The sequence below is a fragment of the Canis lupus genome, chromosome 24 (genome assembly GCF_048164855.1).
Source record: "Canis lupus baileyi chromosome 24, mCanLup2.hap1, whole genome shotgun sequence".
NCBI lineage: Eukaryota > Metazoa > Chordata > Mammalia > Carnivora > Canidae > Canis > Canis lupus.
Genome location: NC_132861.1, coordinates 907,277 through 926,870, shown reverse-complemented (window position 1 = coordinate 926,870; position 19,594 = coordinate 907,277). Strand labels below are relative to the sequence as shown.

At 45.2% G+C, this 19,594-nt stretch overlaps 1 long non-coding RNA gene across 3 annotated transcripts in view; it reads right to left on the bottom strand.

Annotated features, from left to right (window-relative positions):
- Window positions 1-476: 476 nt before the first annotated feature.
- Window positions 477-19,594, bottom strand: part of LOC140616581 (uncharacterized) — a 92,551-nt gene continuing 73,433 nt past the window's right edge. The window contains exon 3 of one of the 3 annotated variants that reach the window (XR_012017002.1): window positions 477-2,893. This is a non-coding gene — a long non-coding RNA (uncharacterized lncRNA). Of the gene's footprint in view, window positions 2,894-3,608; window positions 3,747-5,731; window positions 6,808-19,594 lie in introns of those variants that run through there. The other 2 variants (XR_012017001.1, XR_012017000.1) reach the window with 2 other exon arrangements.

The following is a 19,594-nucleotide window of genomic DNA, read 5'->3' as shown; positions in this document are numbered from 1 at the left end:
TCACCTGGACCCGGTAACTCTTGTCCTCACTTTGGCCTCTTCTGTACCAGGTGACTCTGGCCCCACCTGGGCCTCACCTGGAACGGGTGACTCTGATCCTCAGCAGCATGCCTCAAATGCACCTTTCCACTAGCTGCGTTCATATAGCCATGAGAATGTAGCTACATTGTAAGTCAGGAGGTTCCATGTATACCGCTCTACTGCACCCAGAGACACAAACATTGAAGCCTGCAGCTAGCTCTTTTTGTCCTATGAGCTTCTGACCAACACGTCTAGTGAAGATGTTCAAAATTTCATCTGAAGCCATGTGGAACTGTGAGGGACTGGAGGTGAGCTCAAGTCTCAGAAGAAAGTACCCTTTGGACACTGCGTTCCACTAGCTTCTCATGTACTTACTATGTAGCACCAATCGTAGAGTGCAGTTCCTCACATATCTCTGGATTGGGCTTGGAGACACTAAGCGTGTGGGCCGGCACCTTCCACTAACCTCTCACAACCCTTCTGTCACGATTCAACCTAGGCCTGATAGGAGCGAAGTGTACCTGCAGTCAGCATGTGGGAGGTACAGGGAATAATTTCAACTCTCAGAAGTGTGTATGCTTTACAGGCAGATGTCTGCTAGACACTTACTTATGAGAGGTAGAACCGAGGTACACTCTAATTAAATAAGGACGTTGGCAATCGCTGCATTTAACTCAGATATTCGTGAGTCAGGCCTGTCACTTCCACATGCTTTTCACACAACCTCTTCCAGCACCTAACATAAAGATGCTAGAACTTATGTCTACAGGCAGTCAGGATGCGGGACGGTCCTGCCCTGACCTCAGCTCGTACAAAGAAGCATGCCTAGAAGTCAGCTTTCAACTAGCTGCGTTCTTATGACAGTGAGAATGTATCAGTATTGTAATTCAGGAGGTTCCAAGATTACCACTCTACTGCACCTGGAGACACCTTCCAGGCCTGCATTATTCCACTTGCGTCTCACAAGCTTCTGACAAACGGCGCTGGTGAAGATGATCAAAACTCATTCTGCAGGCAGTGTGGAACTGTGCGGGACTCGGTGTGAATTCAACTCTCAGAAGAGAGACTCTTTTGGACTCGGGGTTCAGATAGCTTCTCACGTATGGAAATTAGTATGTAGCACCTGTCTAAGACAGGAATTACTAGGAAGTCGCTGGATTGAACTTGGAGGCACTAGTCTTGTGTGCCAGGACTTTCCACTTACCTCTCACAACACTTCAGTCACGCCTCGAGCCTAGGCCTTTTAGCAGCGAAGTGTACCTGCAGGCAGGATGTGGGAAATACAAGCCATAAGCTCAACTCTCAAAAGTGTGTACGTCTGGGAGGCAGATGTCTGCTACCCACTCGTCCATGGGAGTTAGAAACTAGCTACACTCTTTGAAGAAGGCCGTTTGAAATAGCTGTATTCAATTCAGATAATCAGGAGTATGGGCCTGAAACTTCTACATGCATTTCACCTACCTCTCCCAGCACCTAACATAAGCATATTAGCAGGTACGTGTATGGGAAGGCAGGATGCGGGAGGGTCCTTCCATGAGCTCAGCTCTCAGAAGGAAGCATGCCTAGAAGCCAGCTTTTTACTAGCTCGTTCAGATGGCCGTGAGAACGTAGCAGCATTGTAAGGCAGGACGTTCCATGAATACTGCTCTACTGCACCTGGAGACACAACCATTGAAGCCTGCAGCTGGCCCTTGCATCCCATGAGCTTCAGACAAACATGTTTAGTGAGGATTTTCGTAACTGCATCTGCAGGCAGTGTGGAACTGGGAAGGACCGCGTGTCAGCTCATCTCCGAAAGGGAAGTTCCCCAGAGAGAGAGCTTTCAGCTAGGTACTCAGGTTTCGAAGTTAGTATGGAGATCCCATCTGAGGGAGGAATTCCTCAGAATTCGCTGGATGGAGCTAAGAGACACTTGCCTCTCACAAAACTTGCATCCCATATCGAACGAAATCCTTTAGAAGCATAGCGTACAGGCGGTCAACCTGTGGGAGGTTCAAATCCTAAGCTCAATCCAAAGGAGTGTGCATTCCTGGGAGGCAGCTGTCCCTAGGCGCGAAATTGACAAGGCAGACACTTGGTTCTCACTCCGCTCCTCTCCCGCATACACCGAAATTCTGTGGAAGTGGAACGTCCATGTAGTCAGGATGGGGGAGGTACAGGCCATAAGCTCAACTCTCAGAAGTGTGTACGCTTTGCAGGCCGATGTCTGCTAGACACTTATCGAGGCGAGGTATATCCGAGCTACACTCTAATTGAACAAGGACATTGGCAATCGCTGTATTGAAGTCAGATGCACGTGAGTACAGTCCTGGCACTTCCACTGGCATTTCTCCAAACTCTCCCAGCACCTCACTTAAGGATGTTAGCAGCTATGACAATGGGCAGGCAGGATTCGGGAGGGTCCTGCCCTGAGCTCAGATCTCACAAGTGAGCAAGGCTAGAAGCCAGTTTTCCACTAGCTTCATCCTAATGGCCGTGAGACCATAGCAGTCTTCTAACACAGGAGGTTCGAAGAATACCAGTCTCCTGCACCTGGAGATACCTTCCAGGCCTGCATTATTCCACTTGCATCTCATAAGCTTCTGACAAACGTCTCAGGTGAAGATGTTCAAAACTCATTCTGCAGGCAGTGTGGAACTGTGAGGGACTGGGTGTGAATTCAACTCTCAGAAGAGAGATGCTTTTGGACTCAGGGTTCAGCCAGCTTCTCACGTATTGAACTAAGTAGGTAGCATCTGTCTAAGACAGGAATTACTAATAAATCGCTGGATTGTGCTTGGAGGCACTAGTCTTGTGTGCCAGGACTTTCCACTTACCTCTCACAACACTTCAGTCACGCCTCGAGCCTAGGCCTGTTTGCAGCGAAGGGTACCTGTAGGCAGGATGTGAGAAATACAGGCCATAAGCTCAACTCTCAAAAGTGTGTACGCCTGGGAGGCAGATGACTGCTACCCAGTCATACATGGGAGTTAGAAACTGGCTACACTCTTTGAAGAAGGCCGTTTGAAATCGCTGTAATCAACTAGATAATCGTGAGTACAGGCCTGACACTTCCACAAGCATTTTGCCGCCCTCTCCCAGCACCTAACATAAGCATATTAGCAGTTACGTCTACAGGCTGAAGGATGAGGGAGGGTCCTGACCTGAGCTTAGCTCTCAAAAGGAAGCATGCCTAGAAGCCAGCTTTCTACTAGCTTGTTTTGATGGCCATGAGAACGTGACAGCATTGTAAGGCGGTACACTTACAATGAATACCGCTTTACTGCACCTGGAGACACAACCTTGAAGCATGCAGCTGGCCCTTGCGTCCCATGAGCTTCTGAAAACCTGTCTAGTGAGGATGTTCATAACTGCATCTGCAGGCAGTGTGGAACTGGGAAGGACCGCGTGTCAGCTCATCTCGCAGAAGGAAATTCCGCAGAGAGAGAGCTTTCAGCTAGGTACTCAGGTTTGGAAGTTAGTATGTAGCACCCCTCTGAGGGAGGAATTCCTCAAAAGTCGCTGGATGGAACTAAGAGACACTTGCCTCTTGCAAAACTTGCGTCCCGTATTGGACGAAATCCTTTGGAAGTGAAGCATACAGGCCATCAGCATGTGGGAGGTACAAGCCATAAGCTCAATCCAAAGGAGCGTGCATGCCTTGATGGCAGCTGTCCGCTACGCACAAAATTGACAAGGGAGACACGTGGTTTTCACTCCGCTACTGTCTCGGATACAACGAAATGCTGTGGACGTGGAACATACAGGCAGTCAGGATGGGGGAGGTACAGGCCATAAGTTGAACTCGGAGAAGTGTGTTTGCTTTGCAGGCCGATGTCTGCTAGACACTTATCGAGACGAGGTATACAGGGGCTACACTCTAATTGAACATGGATGTTGGAAATCGCTCTATTGAACTCAGATACATATGAGTACAGTCCTGACACTTCCACTGACATTTCTCCAACCTCTCCGAACACCTAATATAAGGATGTTAGCAGCTACGACTACGGGCAGGCAGGATGCGGGAGGATCCTGCCCTGAGCTCAGCTTTCAAAGGAGGCATGCCTGGAGGCCAGCTTTCTACTAACTGCGTTCTGATGGGCATGAGAACATGGCAGCATTGTAGTTCAGGATGTTCCATGAATACCGCTTTACTGCACCTGGACACAACCTTGAAGCCTGCAGCTTTCCCCTTGCATCCCATGAGCTTCTGACAAACATGTCTAGTGAGGATGTTTATAAGTGTATCTGCAGGCAGTGTGGAACTGGGAAGGACCACGTTTCAGCTCATCTCCGAGAGGGAAGTTCCCCAGAGTGAGCTTTCAGGTAGGTTCTCAGGTTTGGAAGTTAGTATGTAGCTCCCATCTGAGGGAGGAATTCCTCAGATGTTGCTGTATTGAAAAGAAAGAAAAGAAAGAAAGAAAAAGAAAGAAAGAAAGAAAGAAAGAAAGAAAGAAAGAAAGAAAGAAAGAAAGAAAGAAAGAAAGAAAAGAAAGAAGGAATGAAGGAAGGAAGGAAGGAAGGAAGGAAGGAAGGAAGGAAGGAAGGAAGAAAGAGTGGCACCTGTGTGGCTCTGTCAGTTAAGCTTCTGCCTTAGGCTCAGATCATGATCCAGGTCCCAAGGCAGGCTCCCTGTTCAACAGAGAACCTGCTTCTCCCTCTCCCTCTTCCCCTCTCGCTCATGCTTTATCTCTACTCTCTCTCTCAAATAAATAAAAAACATCTTTGAAAAAGAAACAAACAAATCCACAAGAAAGAGAAATTGCCATGTAGAATAATTTCAAACAATTTGTGAAGACATTCCACCCTCAAGTTCATGAGCATAGCTTCCCACTCTTAAGTGTGGAATACACATAGTAACTTCCTTCTACAAAATATAATATGAAAACCTTAACATAATAATGATAATATAATAATAATAATAATAATTAATAATAATAATAAAGAATCAGTTTACTACTGAGAAAGCTGACAAACACTACATCAGCAAGATGATCAGATCGATACCAAGACTGATAAATCATGTTGATAGTATCTATCCTTTATATGATATAATGAAAATGGCAGTATATCTCTGTATATAATCCACAAAAACAGTTCAGTCATGAGATAAACAACAGACATGTCCCAACTGAGGGAAATTTTACAAAATACTCTACATGTCAAAGTGTTCCAGTTCAACAACAAGAAAAGGCTGAAAGACTGTCACAATCCAGATGAGCCTAAGGAAAGAGGACAAATGGAATGTGATTTGAGGATTGGTAACTTAGCAAAAACTAAGGAAATCTGAATAAACTATGGTCTTTGTTTTTTTTTTTTTGTCTTTGTTTAATGCGAATTTTTTAATATTCATTCATTAGCTCATATTTGTACCGTATTAATATAAGATATCAATAATTGGAGAAATTGAGTGCAAGTGCATGCGAATGCTCTGTACTATCTTCTCAGTTTCCCTATAAATCTTTGTTTTTTTCCTAATAAATAAGATTTATTTTGAAAATGACTTAAATGAATCAGGCTCCAAGTGTGAAGACATTTTAAGAATTGTTGAATTAACTTTTGCCTTATTCTTAAAGAGTTCCTTTGATGGAAACAATTAAGAATTTTAGATCAAAGGAAAGAAAAACACTTATGAACACGTATAATGCCTCCTCAACCTGAAAAGCAGGAAAGGATAATAAATAGCAAAAATCAGATAAAAATACTTCTAGTACAATAGACACCATATTGCAAGTGCATTTAAAATTAGCGATGCATAACATTTATTTCCTTGACATTTGACTTCCAAAGAGTTCAAAGTGTTTCAGTGTCAGTTGAAACAGGGGAAGAATCTCAGGGAAGGATTCTTCACATAAATAATAGGACCACGGTAATAATGACTCTCAGTTCTTTCCAAATCCATAAAGATGCATTTCCTGATGAGTGACTGAGCTGTGAAGAAAGAGATGAGAAACCCTCATCCCTCTGAATTACTTGTGTCAGAATATTTTGACCATAGTACCACGGATAGTAAATTATCCTTATTAACAGGAAATATGTCTCAGATTGGAATCTGAGCAATCAGATGGGCAGAGAAAAAATGCTTTGACTCGCTCTTCATCTTTTAAAGACAAAGGAGAGCTTTTTTATGTACAAAGTCTATTGTCAAGATAGCCTTAGGGAATAAGAGTCTGCAGCATGGAATCCCCCTGCACATCTGGGAAGCCCGTGCCCCAGGTCTTCCTGATTCGAAATCCCTGGGCCTGTCCCCCAACACAGGCTGCCACGCTGAGGTCATTTTCAATTGCTCTCTTAGGAGCTCTGGGGAAGGGGGAAGGAGCTAGATAGGATGTGACTGGAAGCCTGGAGGCCTAGAAAATTAAGGCCATACCAATTTAAATTCAGTGTTAGCACAAGTCCAGCCATCCCAGGTCCCTGTGAAGAACAGCTGAAATTAACATTACTTCAGTTACCGGAAAAAGCAAAAGTTTACAGATTAATGTCCTAGAAAGCCCCACAATAGAAACAAAACTGAGTCAAGGCCAAGGACAGGAAGCCTCTATTAGAATGAGAACAGAGCTCAATGCCCTTGAATGACCCATATCAAAATGTAAACAGAACTTGAGGAATTGCTCCACCCCTTCTGGAGGTCCCTGAGACCAGCCCTTAAAACTAAGCTAAAACCCACCTCTGGGTCCAAGTCCCTGCTCCACTCTGTCAGGTATACTTGCACATAAGCTCTAGCTTGTAAATAAACCCTCATGTGTTTGCATCAGTGTCGGCTTCTTGGTGGTTTCTCGGATTCACAATCTTGGGCACAACACTCTGAGATAAAAAAAACAAAGCCAAAAGAAGCTCAGACGCAGGTAGAGTAAATGCAGGGTTCTGAGAGAATCGGTGGAGACCCAGGGGCTTGGGAGCTCTTCTGTGGAGGCCCATGCAGACTGGGGGGCAGGATGCTCAGCCCCAGAGCCAGAGGACCCAGAGACCCCACCCGCATCCGGCCCATCAGGGGGGGTCTCAAGGAGCAGCACTCTGCCGCTCACTGGAGGCCAGAGGTGCTGATGCCCACCCCACCTCTGACCCGCAGGTGCATCTACCACACAGATGTGCACCTGATAATCAGCGCCAGAGCCCATCCCCAGACCCTGCACAGACCACTCACTGCCACCATGTTGTCGGACCACAGAGGATGCAGAGATTCAGCTCTGCCTGGAAAGTAGGATATACCTTCCTTTGTACTTTGTGCTTTACTGTCATTTATTTTCCTTGATTTTTTTATTAATTGACTTATTTTAATTTTATGTATGTACCTTATATATTTCTTAATTTTACTTTCATGGTACTTTAATTGTGTTTCATATTTGGGGTTTAGAATCTTTTGAAATGCAGGCCAAAATAATCTGGTGGTTTTTTTTTGGAGAGCAGTTATTATTGTTTTCCTTGGTTTTCTTTTTCTTCCCTCTTTCTTTTCTGGAAAAGGTAATGAGATGGAGAAATTCACCTCCATAAAATAACATGAGATAGTACTCACAGCCAGGAAGTCCATCAATACACATATATGATGTCTAACTACATTTTAAAACAATGATTATAAAGATAGCAGCTGGGCTGGATAAAGAGCACAGAGGAAAACTAGAGAATCCCTTACTGTAGAAGTAAAACAACTAAAATCAGTCAGGCCAACGTTAAAAATGCTATAACTGAGATGCAGTCCCACGTGGAAGCCATAAAAACAAGAAAGGTTATGGACCACAGAGACAGACGTAGGGAAGTCAGCCACTTATTAAAAAATAACATTCATATCTTAGGAGACTCAGAAGCTGAAGAGAGAGAACAGGTGGGCCTTGCTCAGACATTAGAAACGACAAATAACCACCATTTGCTTCAACGTGGATGTAACTGGAAGGTATTATGCTGAGTGAAGTAAGTCAATCAGAGAAGGACAAACATTGTATGTTCTCATTCATTTGGGGAATATAGATAATAGTGAAAGGGAATATAAGGGAACGGAGAAGAAATGTGTGGGAAATATCAGAAAGGGAGACAGAACATAAAGACTCCTAACTCAGGGGATCCCTGGGTGGCGCAGCGGTTTAGCGCCTGCCTTTGGTCCAGGGTGTGATCCTGGAGACCCGGGATCGAATCCCACATCGGGTTGCCGATGCATGGAGCCTGCTTCTCCCTCTGCCTATGTCTCTGCCTCTCTTTCTCTCTCTCTCTGTGTGTGACTATCATAAATAAAATTTAAAAAAAAGGGATCCCTGGGTGGCGCAGCGGTTTAGCGCCTGCCTTTGGCCCAGGGCGTGATCCTGGAGACCCGGGATCGAATCCCACGTCAGGCTCCCGGTGCATGGAGCCTGCTTCTCCCTCTGCCTGTGTCTCTGCCTCTCTCTCTCTCTCTCTCTGTGTGTGACTATCATAAATAAATAAAAAAAAATTAAAAAAAATTAAAAAAAAAAGACTCCTAACTCAGGGAAATGAACTAGGGGTGATGGAAGGGGAGGAGGGCGGGTGGTGGGGGTGAATGTGTGATGGGCACTGAGGGGGGCACTTGACGGGATTAGCACTGGGTGTTATTCTGTATGCTGGCAAATTGAACACCAATAAAAAATAAAATTATTATTAAAATAAAAGAAAGAAATAAAGAAGAAAGAAATCGAAAGAATGAAAGAAAGAAAGATGAAAGAAAGAAAGAAAGAAAGAAAGAAAGAAAGAAAGAAAGAAAGAAAGGAAGGAAGGAAGGAAGGAGTGGCACCTGGGTGGCTCAGTCAGTTAAGCTTCTGCATTAGGCTCAGATCATGATCCAGGTCCCAAGGCAGGCTCCCTGTTTAGCAGGGAACCTGCTTCTCCCTCTCCCTCTGCCCCTCTCGCTCATGCTTTTTCTCCTCTCTCTCTCTCTCTCATATAAATAAATAACATCTTTGAAAAAGAAACAAACAAACTCAGAAGGAAGAGAAATCTCCCAAGTAGAAGAATTTCAAACAATTCGTGCAGACATACCACACTCAAGTTCATGAGCATAGCTTCCCACTCTTATGTGTGGAAAACACATAGTAACTTCCTTCTGCAAAATATATTATGAAAAACCTAAAATAATAATGATAATGATAATAATAATAATAATAATAATAATAATAATAATAGAATCACTTTACTACGGAGAAAGCTGACAAACACTACCTCAGCAAGATGATCAGATCGATACCAAGACTGATAAATCATGTTGATAGTATCTATCCTTTATATGATATAATGAAAATGGCAGTATATCTCTGTATATAATCCACAAAAACAGTTCAGTCATGAGATAAACAACAGACATGTCCCAACTGAGGGAAATTTTACAAAATACTCTACTTCTCAAAGTGTTCCAGTTCAACAACAAGGAAAGGCTGAAAGACTGTTACAATCCAGAGGAGCCTAAGAAAACAGGAGGACAAATGGAATGTGATATGAGGGATGGTAACTTAGCAAAAGCTAAGGAAATCTGAATAAAGTATGGTCTTTGGTTAATGCGAATATTTTAATATTGATTCATTAGCTCATATTTGTACTGTACTAATATAAGATATCAATAATTGGAGAAATTGAGTGCCAATGCATGCGAATGCTCTGTACTGTCTTCTCAATTTCCCTATAAATTCCCTCAATTCCCTATAAATCTTTGTTTTTTTCCTAATAAATAAGATTTATTTTGAAAATTGACTCATTTCTTGATGAGTGACTGAGCTGTGAATAAAGAGATGAGAAACCCTCATCCCTTTGAATTACTTGTGTCAGAATATTTTAACCATAGTACTACGGATAGTAAATTATTCTTAGTAACAGGAAATACATCTCAGATTGGAATCTGAGCAATTAGATGGGCAGAGAAAAAAAACTTTGACTTGCTCCTCATCTTTTAAAGATAAAGGACAGCTTTTCTATGTACAAAGTCAGTTGTCAAGATAGCCTTAGGGAATAAGAGTCTGCAGCATGGAATCCCACTGCACAGCTGGGACGCCCATGCCCCAGGTCTTCCTGATCCCAAATCCCTGGGCCTGTCTCCCAACATAGGCTGCCAAGCTGAGGTCATTTGCAATTGCTCTCTTAGGAGCTCCAGGGAAGGGGAAAGAGCTAGATAGGATGGGACTGGATGCAAGGAGGCTGAGAAAATGAAGGCCTTTCTACTTTAAGTTCAGTGTTCGAACAAGACCAGCCATCCCAGGCCCCTGTGAAGAAGAGCTGAAATTTACATTACTTCAGTTACAGGAAAAACAAACAAACAAACAAAAGTTTACAGCTTAATGTCCTAGAAAGCCCCACAATAGAATGAAACTGAGCCCATGCCAAGGGCTGGAAGCGCCTATTAGAATGAGAGCAGAGTTCAATACCCTTGAAGGCCTTATAACAAAATGTAAACAGAACTTGAGGAATTGCTCCAGCCCTTCTGGAGGACCCCGAGACAAGCCCTTAAAACTAAGCTAAAACCCACCTCAGGGTCCAAGTCCCTGCTCCGCAGTGTTGGGTGTACTTGGACGCAAGCTCGAGTTTGGAAATCAACCCTTGTGTGTTTGCATTGGTGTCAGCTCCTTAGTGGTTTCTTGGATTCGCAATCTTGGGCACAACATCGCCATGTTCCCTCCCACCTTGGTTGAACCGCTATCCCCTCCCACCCAGGGTGACACTCAGTCACCTCCCTCCCTACAACAGCTGGGCACAGGCCGTCACACAGGTCCCATGGGCACAGTGGGCACTCTCACCGTCCCTGGCCTCCCAGAGGAAGGAAGGAGGTTTTGGCAGTACCCACTCCATGGTGGCCTCAGGGCTCCCTGCCCAGGACAGACAGGATAGGGTCTGTGTCCCTGACGCCAGCTCCTCCTCCCCGGTTTTCCCACAGGAAATGAAGGAGGAGGCCCTGGTCTCCTCTAGGGACATCACACTGGGGGACCTGGACGTCAACAGGATATTCAGCAGTCACGTCATGTTTTGGGACTACTATGGGTTAGGGTGAAGCTGAGGGGCCAGGGGGATCGGGACCCGGGAGGACCGGGGGCTTCTGGGTAGGGAACATGGGGCTTCAGAGCCTGGGAGAGAAGAACAGCAGCCAACAACACATGGCTGCATGGTAGGTTGTTGGGGATGAACACCGTGCCCCCATCCTCGGGGTCTCAGGGATGAGGAGGCCACTAGGACGCGGCCTCCAGGGATTGCCATGTTAGCTGAACCCCAAAAGGGTGAGGGACAGCCGCCTGAAAAGCAGGGGGCTGGGGAGGGGGCCGTCGGGCCAGTAAGGGGACCTGGGGGCAGGGTGCATGGCCGTGACTGGAGGAAGACACACATCGATCTGATGAGGGTCGGACGGGTCAGGGTGATACCCACCCTCAGGACTTCATATATTTCTAAATTCTATGCAGTAAATTTGAGACAATTTGAAATTTGTAAACATACATTGTATGATGACCCCCAGATAATGCCCCTGGTCCAGCCAGGGCCCTGTACTCACCACACGGGGCCCCAGGGGCAGGTGTCACAGCATACCCCAGACTGGGGTCGCTTATATCTGTGGACGTCTCAGTGTGCATCTTAGAGAAAGAGGATGCCATGTGTCCGCCGGCCCCCCACACCATCCTCCCATTCCCCAGACCCACACCATCCCCTAACATCATCATCCCCCATGGCATAGCCCCTACACCATCCCCCTCACACACACACAGCCTCACACAATCCCCACCCACACTATACCCCAACACCATCCCCCCTACACCATCCCCCACACCCCACCACCATCATACCCATGCCCCCAAACCATCCACCCCCACACAATCGGCCCCGAGCAAGGACCCAGTGCAGCTGCACCCTGTGGGACATGCTCAGACTCCCCAGGGTTCTCTGGATACCCTGCTCCCATCAGAAGCCTGGGTGTCCCATTGAGTACCAGGGGTTGCAGGGAGGAGGGAAGGCAGGGAGCCCCGGACAGTGTGTGTGCAGGAGAGTGGTGCAGAGGACACACTGTGCCCTGCCTCCACCCTCTGTCCCTCCTGGAGGGTGGGACACCCTGCACAGGACACCAGGCCCTAACCCAGAGGGACCTGGGCTGACTTGGGCCCAGGCTCTGTGGGGGCTGGGTTGATTTGAGCCCACACCAGTCCCAACTCAAAGACTAATGGAATCAGGCCCCCATGGCCCTCGACAACCCTGGATTCTGGCGCCGGGCTCAGCGAGCCCTCTCAAAGCTGGATGTGGCCTACTGGGCCCTGGGCATGTCACACAGATACAGGTCGCTTATCTAGGGCAGCCCTGGGGATCCCAGGACACACCAGTGTGGGGAGTGGTGGGGTAAGCCGGTGGGCCACACCCGCACCCACACCATGAGGCAGGCTCCTCCAGGTGCTGGGACCCTAGAGGGCCCGAGGCCGGGGTCCAGCTGCCCTGCGGGGACCCAGAGCAGGAGCCCATGAGCTAGAGGTCCAGGTCAGCTCTGCTGTCCGCAGAACCGTCACTCAGGCTGAAACCTCAGGACACACGCCCCCACCCGGAGTCCACACATGCTCCCAGGTGGGGGACTCCATCACCAGCCCACCCACCCCGTGTGATTCTTGCCCCCACTTAAAGGATAGAAAAGTCTCCTTCCCCAGGGGAAGGCACGCACCCACGGCTCTGAGCCTGTTTGCTGTAGAAAGTCAATAAAGTGATGCGGTGCGAAAATGCACAGCCAGCCCATTTTTGTGTCTCCCAGAACTCTGTGCAAGGGGCGTGGAGAGACCCCCAGAGAGGAGGAGGGGGCACAACCTAGGCCCCAACCAGCCCCTGCAGGGGTACCGCCAGGCAAACACAGCTGACGTCCCCACGTGCCTTCCAGGGAAGGCCTGACCCACTGCCGGACATGGGAATGTGGCCGAGCCGGAACTTCCGCTCAGCTGGCCCTCCAGCTGAAAGTTCCTGCACGAGTTAGCCCCGGCGTAGCCAGGAGAGCTCAGCTAGCCGCCAAGCGCCAGCATCAGAAATGATATTCTGCTAACCATTTTGGGGTTTTGGGTGACCCAGACAGAGGATCCAATAGCTGCATGGGATAGCTGCATGTGATAGACACACACGCACCTCAAAACCAACAAAAGTCAGAATCCCCCCAATGTTGTCAAACAGCAGCCAGATGGTTACATACACTAAGCTGTGGTCCCCAATAGGATACATGGAAAACGCTATAAGCCATGACTGCAGAGGTGCTGGAGGCACGTAGATGTGCCTGCTTGTGTTCCAACAAGGAGGGCAGAGGGGCAGGAAGCATCCTCAGGATTGGGGGCACTCCTAGGAAAGGACACCAGGTCCCTATGAAGGCTACGGAGGGTGAAATCTGTCCTCCTCTCTTTCTGCTTCTGGTTTTCCTCCTAAATGCCATTTTCCTCAATCATATTAGCAAGAATTTTTTTTGTTTTTAAATTTCTTTTTATTGGAGTCTAATTTGTATGAATTCTTTCTTCAGCAAGTGTGTCATTCAGGAGGGAAAGAGAGATAAAGATTTTCCCAGACAGGGAACATATAAAGGAGTTCAGGACCACTTAACCAGTCCAGTAAGGAATTTTAAGACGGACTCTTCTAGTGGGGGAAAAAAAGAGACCAAAAGCAACAAAGACTAGAAAGGCCGAGAGAACGTCACCAGAAACACTAACTCTTCTGGTAACACAAATGCACAAAGTTCATATCTTTGAATAATCACTCTGAATGCTGATAGACTAAATGCTTCAATCAAAACATATAGGGTATCAGAGTGGCTTAAAAAGCAGGATCTGGGATGCCTGGGTGGCTCAGGGTTTGACCCTCTGCCTTTGACTCAGGGTGTGATCCTGGAGTCTGGGATCGAGTCCCATATTGGGCTCCTGGTGGGGACCCTGTTTCTCTCTCTGCCTAATTTTCTGCCTCTCTCTCTCTCTCTCTCTCTCTCTCTCTCTCTCACACACACACACTATCATAAATAACATTATTATTAAAAAACAACATCCATCTGTACGCTGCCTACTAGATGCTCACCTTAGACCTATAGACACCAACAGATTGAAAGTCAGGGGATAGAAAATCATTTATGACGCTAATAGATATCAAAAGAAAGATGGAGGACCCATACTTATATCAGACAAACGAGATTTGAAACCAAACCCTGGGGGACACCTGGTGGCTCAGTGGTTGAGCATGTGCCTTCGGCTCAGGGTGTGATCCTGGGATCCCAGGATCGAGTCCCACATCAGGCTCCCTTTGGGGAGCCTGCCTCTCACTCTGCTATGTTCCTTCCTCTGCTTTTCTGTGTATCTCTCATGAATAAATAAGTAATTTAAATTTCAAAAAAGAAAGAACAAATACTGTAAGAAGAGATGAAGAAGGGCATTATTTCATAATTAAAAAGACTATCAAGATCAAACAACTAAATATTTATGCTGCCAACATGGGAGTATCTAAATATAGAAACCACTGTTGGTGGGAATGTGAACTGGTGCAGCCACTCTGGAAAACTCTGTGGCAGTCCCTCAATGAGAAAAAAATAGACCTGCACAACGACCCAGAAATTGCACTGTTGGGGATTTACCCCAAAGATTCAGATGCAATGAAACGCCGGGACACTGGCACCCTGATGTTTATATTAGGAATGTCCACAATAGACAAACTGTGGAAGGAGCCTCGCTGTCCATCAAAAGATAAATAGATACAGAAGATGTGGTTTATGTATACAATGGAATATTACTCAGCCATTAGAAATGACAGATACCCACCATTTGCTTCAATGTGGATGGAACTGGAAGGTATTATACTGAGTGAAGTAAGTCAATCGGAGAAGGACAAACAGTGTGTGTTCTCATTCATTTGGTGAATATAAATAATACTGAAAGGGAATATAAGGGAATGGAGAAGAATTGTGTAGGAATTATCAGAAAGGGAGACAGAACATAAAGACTCCTAACTCTGGGAAACGAACTAGGGGGTCTGGGAGGGGAAGAGGGTGGAAGTGTGGGTGAATGGGTGATGGGCACTGAGGGGGACATATGATGGGATGAGCACTAGGTGTTATTCGGAATGTTGGTCAATTCAACATCAATACAAAATAAATTTATTTAAAAAAAAATCCAACAACTAAATATTTATGCTGCAACATGGGAGTACCTAAATATAGAAACGAATTAACAACAAACATACAGGAACTCACTGATAATAATACAATGACAGGGGTTTTAACACCCACTTATGGCAATGGACCGATCGTCTATGCAGAAAATCAACAGGGGAACAATAGCCTTGACACACTGGACCACAGGGACTCAACAGATATAGTCTGAACATTTCTTCCTAAATCAAAATACACATTCCTTTCAAGTGCACATGGGACATTCTCCAGAACAGATCATATCATGGGCCACAAATCAGCCCTCAACAAGTACAACAGGTACAAGAAGGTTAATATAACATGCTGTACATTTTCGGAACATGATGCTATGAAACTCGAAGTCAACAGTAAGAAAAAAAATTTTGGACAGACAAAAAATATGTGGAGATTATGAACATCCTACTAGAGAATGAATGGATCAACCAGGAAATTAAACAGGAAATTTAAAACAAATGAAAATGAAAATATGTTTTTCCAAAACTCTGGGATGTAGCAAAGGCAGTCCTAAGAGGTAAGTACATAGCAATACAGGACTACCTCAAGAAACAAGAAGTCTCCAATACACAACCTAACCCTACACCTAAAGGAGCTGGAAAAGAAATAGCAAACAAAGCCTAAAGCCTACAGAAGAGGGAAAAAATAATGATGAGAGCAGAAATAAACAATACAGAAACAACAAAACAGTAGAATGGAATAACGAAACTAAGAGCTGGTTCTTCAAAATAATTAATAAAATGGATCAAGCCCTAGCCAGCTTTATCAATGAGAAAAGAGAAAAGACCTAAATAAATAAAGTAACAGATGAGAGAAGAGAGATCACAATCAACACCAGCAAAATTAGACAATTATAAGGGAATACTATGAAATTATACGCAAACAAACTGGAAGACCTGGAAGAAATGGACAAATCCCTAGAAATGTGCAAACGAGCTGAACTGAAATAGAAAGAAATAGAAAATGTGAACAGACCTATAATGAGCAAAGGAATTGAATCAGCAAGGTACCTGGGTGCATCAGGGGTTGAGCATCCGCTTTGGCTCAGATCATGATCCCGGGGTCCTGGGAAATCATGTCCAACATCAGGGCCAGCTGGAGCCTCATTTTCCCTCTGCCTTTACCTCTGCCTTTCTGTGTCTCACATGAATACATAAATAAAATATTTAAAAAAGAAAAAAGATAAAAAGTGAGAAAGGACCCAAATAAAATCATAAATGGGAAAAGAGAAATAACAACCAACACTAGAGAAATAGAAACGATTATAAGAGAACATTATGAAAAATTATATGCCAGCAACCTAGAACCTGGAAGAAATAGATCAATTCCTGGAAATATATAACATAGCAAAAATGAAAAAGGAAGAAATAAGAAACTTGAACAGACATATAACCAGCAACGAAATTGAATCAGCAATCAAGGATCTCCCAACAGGAGATGCTTAGATCAACAGAACAGAATAGAAAGCCGAAACAAGATACAAACCTGTAACTCTATGATCCATTAATTGACAACAAGGCAGCAAGGAATATCCAATGGCACAAAGACAGTCTCTTCAACAAACCCTAACCCTGACCCCAGGAAAGGAACAAATAGTGTTGGGAAAACCAGGCAGCCACATGCAGAAGAATCAAACTGGACCACTTTCTTACACCATATATATAAAAAATAAATTCAAAATGGATGAAAGACCTAAATGTGAGACCTGAAACCATATACAAAGAAGAAAAGGTAGGCAGCAACGTCTTTGATATTGGTCATTGGATCTTCTTTCTAGATATGCCTCTGACGTGAGGGAAACAAAAGCAAAAATACTATTGGGACTTCATCAAATTTAAAAGCTTCTGCAAAGTGAAGGAAACAACCAAAGCTAAAAGGCAACATACAAAATGAGAGGAGATATTTATAAACAACCCATCCAATAAAGAGTTAGTATGCAAAATACATAAAGCAAATATAAATCTCAGCATCCTAAACACAAATTATCCAACTACAGATGGGCAGAAGAGATGAATGGACTTTGTCTCTGACAAGACATCCAGATGGCCACCAGACACACGGAGAGACACTCAGCGTCACCCATCATCAGGGAAATGCAAACCACAATGAGATGTCACCTGACAGCCATCAGAATGGCTAAAATTAACAACACAAGAAACAACAGGTGTTGGTGAGGCTATGGAGAAGGAGAGGCCCCTTACACTCCTGGTGGGCATGCGAAAATGTACAACCACTGTGGAAAACAGTGTGGAGGGTCCTCGAAATTTTAAAAATAGGGGATCCCTGGGTGGCGCAGCAGATTGGCACCTGCCTTTGGCCCATGGCGCAATCCTGGACACATGGGTTTGAATCGTACTTCGGACTCTTGGTGCATGGAGCCAGCTTCTCCCTCTGCCTGTGTCTCTGCCTCTCTCTCTGTGACTATCATAAAAAAAATAAAATAAAAAGAAGTTAAAAATAGAGCTAACCTATGATTCCAAAATTGCACAGCTAGGTATTTACCAAAAGGATACAAAAGTAGTTTAGTAGATTGGAAGAGGGACACGGAGCCCAGTGTTTGCAGCAGCGTTATCAACAAAAGCCAATCTGTGGATACAGCCCAGATGTCCATCGACAGAAGAATGGGAAGAGACGATGTTCTAAATATACACACTGTGACATCACTGGGTCATCAGAAGGGATGAAATGAAGCCATTTAAAATGACGTGGGAGAAGTGGAAAGGACTTATGCCAAATGAACTCAGTCAGTCAGAGAAAGACAGATACCAAATACCATACAATGGCATTCACATGTGAATTTTAAAAAACCAAACAAACTGGCAAAGGGGCAGAGGGGGGTTGAGAGAAGCAAACCAAGATACACACTCTTAACCACAGAGAATAAACTAATCAACACCAGATGATGGTGGGGGAAAGGGGAATCGGGGGATGGGGATACTGGAGGGCACCTGTGACCAGTACCAGGAGTTGTATCCAAGGATTAAATCACTATGTGGTAAACCTGAAAGTATATCATACTGTGTTTACAAACAGGAATTCAAGTAAAACTTTAAAATGATAATTGGTAGTATTGAGGAAACATGTGCACACAAGAGATAAAATCAGAAAGGCAACTGAAAATCCAAATAGAGTATTTAGAGGCACAAATCCCCTCCTTAGCTCAGCTCGGGAGAAGCCTGCCATCTCTATTCTGACCCCTGGAGAAGCCTGGATTTTGATTCTCTGGGGAGGCCACTGACTTGGTGGAGTCAGGCTATCTTTGAACCCAAAACCTAAATAGAGTGCATAAAACTAAACTGCCCAAGATACTAGGAGTCCCAGTGAGGCACATGCCAAGACCCAAACTCTAACCATACACAGACATAACCCTAACCCTACACTTAATCCTAATGTTAACCTAAACCTTAAACAAGACCCATCACTAATCAAAAACCAAACACAAACCACAAGACCAAAATACATTCACTAAACCTTCCTGCCAACCCTCACCCTAACTCCTAAACCTATTCTAAACCCTTAAGCCTGACCCCTACCTTAAATCTAAACTTAAGCTTACCCTCTAACCCTAAACTTAACTTAATATACTCAAATACTATTCCTAACCTTAACCAGTACCCTAACCCTAACACTCTAATACTAATCCTATCTCATACCCCAAACTGTACCCTAACCCGTACCCTAAAACTAACCCCTAACCCACTCCCTAACCATATCTCTTACCCTTTTCCAAATCCATACCCTGACCCTGACCTAAACCTAAACCTAACACCTAACCAAACACATCCTAACCCCTAACCTTAAATGCAAACCTAAGCCCAACCCTAACTCTAACCATAACCCTAACCCCAACTCCAAACCTCCTGCCCTAATCCCTAGAGCCTAAACCCTAACCCTAACTCTAAATCCTGTCCCTAACCCTAACCCCCATCCTAACTCTTAACTACTGACCCTTACACTTATGCCTCACCTAACCTCTAATCTGTAACCATAAGCATAATCATAACTCCTAACATCTAACCTAAGCCTAACCACCAACTGCCTCCCCACCCCTGACCCTACCATTTATTCTACCCATTCACTTACCCTATGCTTGTGAGTAGTCCCTTCTGATATGGACGTGGCCCCCAATGGCGCCTCCAGAGTCCTCCACGGGGTCCTGAGTAATCCAGGATCATGTGAGTGCGGACGTGGCCCCACATGTTCCTGAGTCATAGTCAGCAGGTCCTGAGGACGCTGGGTCTCCTATCACTGTGGACTATGCCTCACATCCTCTGGAACCCTCACAGCAGCTCCTTAGGAGGCCGGGGGTCCTGTCAGCCTGGGCATGGCCCCACGTCCCCCAGAAAACTCACCGCAAGTCCTGAGGAAGGGCTCCTATCAGCATAGACACATCCCCATACGTCCCAAAGCCAAAGTGCAGGTGCTGAGGATGATGGGGGTCCTGTCACTGTGAATGGGGCACCCAGCTTCCAGAAGCCTCAACTT